The sequence below is a fragment of the Sphaeramia orbicularis genome, chromosome 5, assembly GCF_902148855.1.
Source record: "Sphaeramia orbicularis chromosome 5, fSphaOr1.1, whole genome shotgun sequence".
NCBI lineage: Eukaryota > Metazoa > Chordata > Actinopteri > Kurtiformes > Apogonidae > Sphaeramia > Sphaeramia orbicularis.
In genome coordinates, this window is record NC_043961.1 from 20,725,540 (window position 1) to 20,732,914 (window position 7,375).

Sequence of the window (7,375 nt, forward strand, 5' to 3'; positions counted from 1 at the left end):
GGATAGGAGAAGACATAGATGCACAGTAGACTGAACTAGAACTGTTTAAAACTACAACAGCTGATGCTGGTATAATTACCAATCCCTGTTCAATGATGACGATGGCAATTTAAGTTCACAAAATTCAACTTTCAGTTGCAGTTTTGTCTCAAAATTTTCAGTCTTCTTTACCAGGACTGGCAAATAAAATTCATCACAACAAAATCCTATTCTTAAAAAAATCTGTTTTTCATTGTCATGCTACCAAAAGAAATCCTACAATTTAATCAAATGCATTTCATGTCCTCATTGGCAGGAAACTGGAACAAAATGAACCTTAGTTTCAGTAAACAGAGTCTGACCTCATCTGGAGTGGCATTAAACCTGTTGTGCAAATATGAGCCTTTTCTTTTCTTTTCTTCTCTTTATACCTTATATAGGATTCCACATTGTTGTCATTATTTAAGACAATGAACTTCATGCAAGAACTATTCATATTAATGAATCTGTTCTCAAATGTCATATAAGGGTTTAGGAGAACTTCCTGTGTTCACTTTTTTTGGATTTTATGTATTCTGTGAGGTATGAGCACAGTTTACTAATAGCCCAGACCAACTGAAGGAATAATGTGTAATTAGTTTGCTGTAATTCATTAAAGTTTTCAAAGAATGTCTGTATATTTCATTACTTTGAAGCCATTTTAAGTTTGAGATCCCCTCACAGTTCATAATTTGCTGACTTTCTTTTTGACACAGCTGAATTCATCAAGTCATTGACAGCTTTCTGACGTTACAATAGTTTGCTGATGCTGACATGACAGACTCATACAAAGTCATGCAAAAGAAAGTTCAGATTTTGTATGAAAATGTTCTTACCTGATGTCAACAGAGCAATTTTCTGTAAACATAATTGCATGTTGCTCCTAATTTCCTGAATGTCACAAATTAATTCGTTCTCGAAAATGCTTAATAAATTGTTCTCCTAGAATAAGAACTTCAGCTCATTAGCCTAAAGATGGCAAAGAGAGATGGTCTAATTAAATACCTTTTTAAAGAGTCTTTAGTTTCATAATTATTTCCTAAATTGGAAGCTTTTGGTGTTTATGTCTGAGGTTTGGAGGTTCCCATATTTCCCACAAAGGGCTGAGAACCTATATGATATACAGCTACAGCCTTATGTTCACAAAAACTCCAGAAACCAGTGACGGAGACATAGAACACACATTAATTATACAGTTATCTACAAGTACAGAATCCCAAAACTTTCCTCTATACCTGCTGATGGGCTGTAACACTGACAGCTTCTTCTTTAACCCCCAAAGACCAAGACCACTGTGTGTGTCTAGAACCTCTACATTATTAATTCTACTCATATGCTTTAAAAGGTCAGGTAAAGAGGAGTTTCTCAGCTTTCCATGGTATCTCAAACATAGATATATCAATCTTTATTGTCATTGTTTAAAGACAGTGAAATAATGATAAGCAGCTCTGGCATCACAGCAAAGGTGGAAAATTTGTATGTAAATAAAATGCAATATAAGTAGTGCTGTCAATGGATTAAAAATTTTAATGAGATTAATCCTAGAGGTGATGTGGATTAATTTCGATTAATCATAATTAAATATTCATTTTTAATCTATATTAATTGCGTTTCAATTTGGATGAGCAAAAAGACTTAAGCAAGAAGGGAATATATATGCACTTAACGTGTTTGTCGCAAGCTGGGCGACTTGTTAGCCGAAGTGCTAACAGAATCCCTGACTAATGTATGCTTCACGTTAATATGGTATTTGAAGCTGGAAGTGCTTCGGTGAAAACAAAATTCCTTCCTACAGAGTGCGTATAATACTTTATTCAGTCAACTGTTCTGTCTTGGGTTTTTTGTCCTCATATTTCCATCCAGAGGAGCATCATACTGTTTAGTGTCTTCCATCTTTATGGGATGGTTCTGCTGCCTGTCACTACTGGATCTACTGCTATTTTGTTCATCCGTGACACTAACTCTACTTGGACAGACTGCCCCAAGTGAGTTAGCAGAGACGTTCAGAGTCATCCTGTGCTGCAGATGGGTTAATGGAGTAAAAATTTTTAATCAGATTAATCATGATGATGTATTGATCCGCATTAACGCGTTAATTTTGACAGCCCTAAATATAAGTAATTAAAAAGTGCTGTAAGGCACACAGTCGGACATAGACAGTCAATAAAAGCACAATGTCATGAAACAGACTAGTACAGAACTTTTATGGTTGGGTCCAAAGTGCAAGGTAAAGTGCAGGGTGGATTCTTAGACTGGAGTGGCGGGTATGCATTTAACTGTCTGTGGAAAGAAACTGTGCAATGGTCTTTTTGTCCTGTTCTTATTTGGACATCCAAAAGCAGAGCGATGAATGTCATTAAACCTTTACAATTGTGCAGCTTTGATTCATCTAACTTCAGTTTACATCAATAAATGTGTCAATAAATGGCCATAACTTGCTAAGCAAACATTAAATGTAGACAAAAATTCATGTGGAAGCCTAAAATATCTATGTACAGCTTTCTAAAGAAGAAAAACAAATGCTGTAAAGGTTCTGTCTGTGTAAAACAGCACATTTTTACAGGCATTTCCTGGTAATTCTGGTAAATTAATCCATTCTCAGGCAATGCAATTGGTATGTATTAATATGTATAATATTTTTTGTGTTTTGTGCAGGATTGTTTAGAATTTATTTTGACAAGTGTAAGATTTGGTAAGGTACTTTGACGAACTGACATGGGACTTTGTGATCAGTAGAAAACGATGGAGTAAGGGGGCGGGAGTATATAAGTTGTACTTCATCCTGCTCCTTTTCGAATGTTTTTTTTTTTTACTTAAAAAAAATTTCTGTTGTTTTTGTGTTGTTGTTTTTTTATATTTGAAATAAATAAAATACAAAAAAAGTGACTTCAAATGAATCAAATGATATTTGAGGTTCTGGATCAGATGATTCTGTTGAAGGAGAAACTAAATCAACTAGAAGCACTCGGAGAGCGCAGACCTCTGCCAAGGATGATCAGTGCCCCCCCCCCCATGTTTGTCTGTCTGTCTGTTTGTCTGTCTGTCCATGTGCAAGATAACTCAAAAAGTTATGGATGGATTTGGATGAAAATTTCAGGAAATGTTGATACTGGCACAAGGAACAAATGATTATATTTTGGTGGTGATGGGGGGGGGGGGGGGGGGGGGGGGCATAACTTCCTTGGCGGAGGTAATTAGTACAAGTCCTCCTGTGCCACATCTCTTCAAGGTCTCTGAGGGTTAAATGTCATCCATTGTCAAGTCAAGATACCAGTCAATTTATGGGGAGACTATTGAATTGAGATTAAACAGAACAGAGTTTCTGTCCATGTTCACAGTTTGTGTTTTACCTTCATTCAGCCCTCATCTCCATTTCAGTACTACTCAGCATTAATTAAAATCTGCAAATTGTGCTATCTTTGCAGATTTTTTCAAGTTGAATGCTTTGTGTTGTTTTTGTCTTTTAACATCTGGGGACTATGTTTGAAATAAATTTAAAATGTGAAAAATACTGGAGAAGGAGCACTACCTGTACTCGTTATGAGCTGAGACGTTAATGTAGAATACTGAAACATTAATAAAGCACTATTTTAAGTTTTGTTTTTTTTTTAAAATTCCTAATGAAAGATTGTTTAGAGCTCTAACATGACCATGCAGAGATAATTATGGCAGTTAATTTGTTTTAAAATGCTTTGTTGGTTACGTGTAGAACATTTCTTTCCATCGCACATTAAATTACTGGGGGGACCATCTGCTTGTGTATTCATTTATTTTAACAGTACCCATAGGCGCTTGATATAGAAACATAAGGCATAATAAGACTCCACATTAACACCAGATTTTCACCTATTAAAATGTTTCCATTTAATTCAGTCTGGAAAACATTAAAACAAATGCATACCTATGCTCATGAATTTTTGCAGGCATTATAGAAGTGAAATTAATGAAATAAATACGATCAGTACATGATCTGGCTTTTCTAAATCTATGTTGCTCCTCCACAAGCAACCCTGGTCTACAAGTCTGTAGTTAAAGACATAAAAATACAATTTATACAGTTTTGATTGGATCATTGCTTGAAGATTTAGGAATAGGTCTCTAAAGAAGTCTTGTGCCACTGTGAGAGATTATTGTCTCTGTCAAAACAAAACCCAGAAAACTCATGACACATCAGTGAACCTTGGAGACTAAGCATTTAATTAGAAAATACATCAGTTCCTGTTCCACCTACATCAAACCTATAAGAGTTGGATGTTGAAAGATTTCTTCATTAACAGCTTCTTTAAAATGGTTTTCAATTATGGCGTGTTAAATATGTGTAAAAACTCTGTCATGGTCTGTGTGATACTAGAAATTGTCTATGTTTTAAAAAGGAGGGATGAGTATAAATAAATGTATGAATTTTCCCTGTGCTTACCATTTGCCATTTATAAAAAATAAAAACTATAAAATGTTATCCGCTGAATCATTGATGCTTCGTCAGTGTCCTTGTTCTCTGCACTTTGTGTTTCAATACTGATAGAAAGTGTTGATTTTACACCATTTATACTTTGAATCCCCACAACTCTCAAGCCTAAGCAGTTCAGGAAATTGATGGGTATATCTTGTGTTCAAAATGTTCGAAGTAGAAAATACTGGATGTGTTTTTTTTCATGGGATGCTGACACCATGTGGTCAAAGGGAGGTTCTTCCTTGGAAGTGGAAATGAGGACAGAGGTTCCAGTAACTTTCTCAATCACTTCCCTTTATTGGCTGATTCATTAAAACATGATAAAAGCATTTAAAATTCAAATACAAAACGCTCATCTCCTCATGTCTTTGGCGTTGTTATTTGGCTGTAGAGCAGAAGATAGTGAGAGAAAATTGCGATTAGTAAAAATGTTTAAATCAAAAGCATTTGAGATATTCTTTGAGGGGTTTTTTTTGGATATATAAAGTGGGCTGTGATCCTGTGGCTCTAAATATGTTTCATTTTCGGTCTTACCTTTCTAATTCTCCTCCACTATTTCATGGATGATCTCTTCCAGCACTGGAGCCACATGGTCCAGCTGTTTGGGTGACAGTCGCACTGCGATCCCCACTGTCTTATCCTGCAAAGACACACAAATTAATATATTTAATTCTCCTTATTTTAACCACTGGAGGTGGAGTCCTGAAGTCATTTTGACTGCCTTCAGATGGATCTCCGAAGGGCTGTTTGAGGATTCAGGTTAGTGTTAAGGTATAGGGTCCTCACAATGCTATTGACATAAAGGTGTGTGTGTGTGTGTGTGTGTGTGGGGGGGGGGGGGGTAGTTCTACTCACTGGATCTCCACCATGTTCAACCTCAGGAACTTGCTGGACGGTAACTTCTTGAAACTGACCATCCTCAGACCGAGGCTCCATGTCCTTCCTTCCTTCACGCTCCTGCTAAGCAAACATAAAAATGAAAAAGAAACACTTGGTATCGACATTTAAATGGAAATCTGTGACACACACACACACACACACACACAATACTGATGTAGCACAGCAAGCAACCTCTACTGTTTATTCCAAAACCTAAAACTCTGATTTTTAATTTCTCAGTCTATTACCCCTGCTGTCCAACAAACATCATGCCTCTTTAATTGTAATAATTATAATTGTTTTATATTAAATCAATTGGTCTACAGTAAGTCATAAAACAGTTAAAAAAAAAAAAGAAAAGCTATATCAACAACATACCAACATACAACAACAAAACCCCATGTGATGCAGCAACCTGCCTATTTTGTCAAATTCTTGTTGGGAAAACAGTAACACTTAAAACTGTTAACCTGCTTTTACATCAAGGACAAGTTTTCATGTTCACAGATTATTTTTCTATCACTCAACCATTTGATTAATGCACTTCTTTTTGCTCTTATTTTCTATTCTGAGTAATGTGATGTAGTGAGAGTTCAGTGTTTATGTAACTCCACTAAAAAGTAATCCTTATGTCAGCTTATCACTCAGCTTTACTTTTCCACACTCTACAATCAGACACAAGCCGCTTACCTTCATCAGCATCATCTCCTTAGGGCTGAAAAACGTAATGTGTCCCTCTGTCTTCTCAGTGAGCAGTACCACCAGGCACACCAACACCAAACAAGCCACCACCCCGCAAATACGCATTCTGCTCTGTCCTAGACACATGCATATGTTTATATACACATATACTCCACATGGCCATAGCTACAGAAGAGTAGACTCACACAGGCATACAATGTGGTGGTGAATGCAAGTGACTGGCACTGAGAACATGCAGAATCTAGAGGAATGTTTATCAGTGCAAAAGAGAGACAACAGCGAAAATAGGTCAGCATTCAGTATTTGACATAACATCCATGATATGAGCCAGAAATGAAAAATCAAGTTAAGACAAGGGCAGAGACTGACACGGGGAATCCCATGTCATTATGCAAGAGAGAGCTTGACAAATGGACTGCAGATTGGGAGAAAGACTGAGAACCATGGAAGTTCCCAAAAAACAAACTGCTCCAGGGAGATAAAGGGCTGGAGTGGACCAACCATACTTACAAGCCAGCTGCATGTACAAATGTCAGAGAATGTTGAGAACGCCAAAGAGGAGGGAGGTGTGAGTAACAGAGGGTGAAGGAAAGAACCAGAGGAAACCATATGTTACTCACGTGCTGTGTCGGCCTTGGTCAGTTGCTTGGGGAAGTGTGATTTAAGTTGAGCACAGCTCCACCGGTCTGAGCCTCTGCTTGTCCTGGTCAGCCTTTATATCAAGCCCTCTCCTAATCCCTCAGCTTTTTACTGTCCTCCCTCACATCCGCTCCTCAATGGGCTCCCTCAAGCACTCTCTTCTATGTGCCTGGAAACACAGATATTCCTCTGAAATATGGCTTTTTAAAAAGGGAGTGGACTCACCATCCGGTACATAACAGGCCTTCGATAACATTTCTAAAATGGCACAATGATAAGATTCCTGTGCTGTCCCCATTTTTCAGATTCCACTTGCAGAGTATGTGACAAAAACTTTACATTTTTAGCACGACTTGATGCAACAACTCAGATGAAAATAAGATCGTCATGCAATCTAATTTCATCATAAAGAAATCTAACTGGAAAATAAACTGTATTTTATTGTTCTTATTACCATTGTTTATGTTATTGTGATTTATCTCCAGCTTCAATGAATTTTCTGATTTAAATTAAAGGTTGAATCAATTAATGAGAACTGAATATAAATGCAATGTAACCAGAAACACATTTATCATGTTGTTGTGCTAAACTTTAGTTTCTGTGTGCCTATCCTAAAAAAAGCCAGCCATAAATTCCCTATTGTGAAGTAACATCCAACACAATGAGGCATTTATGAACTGCCAGTAA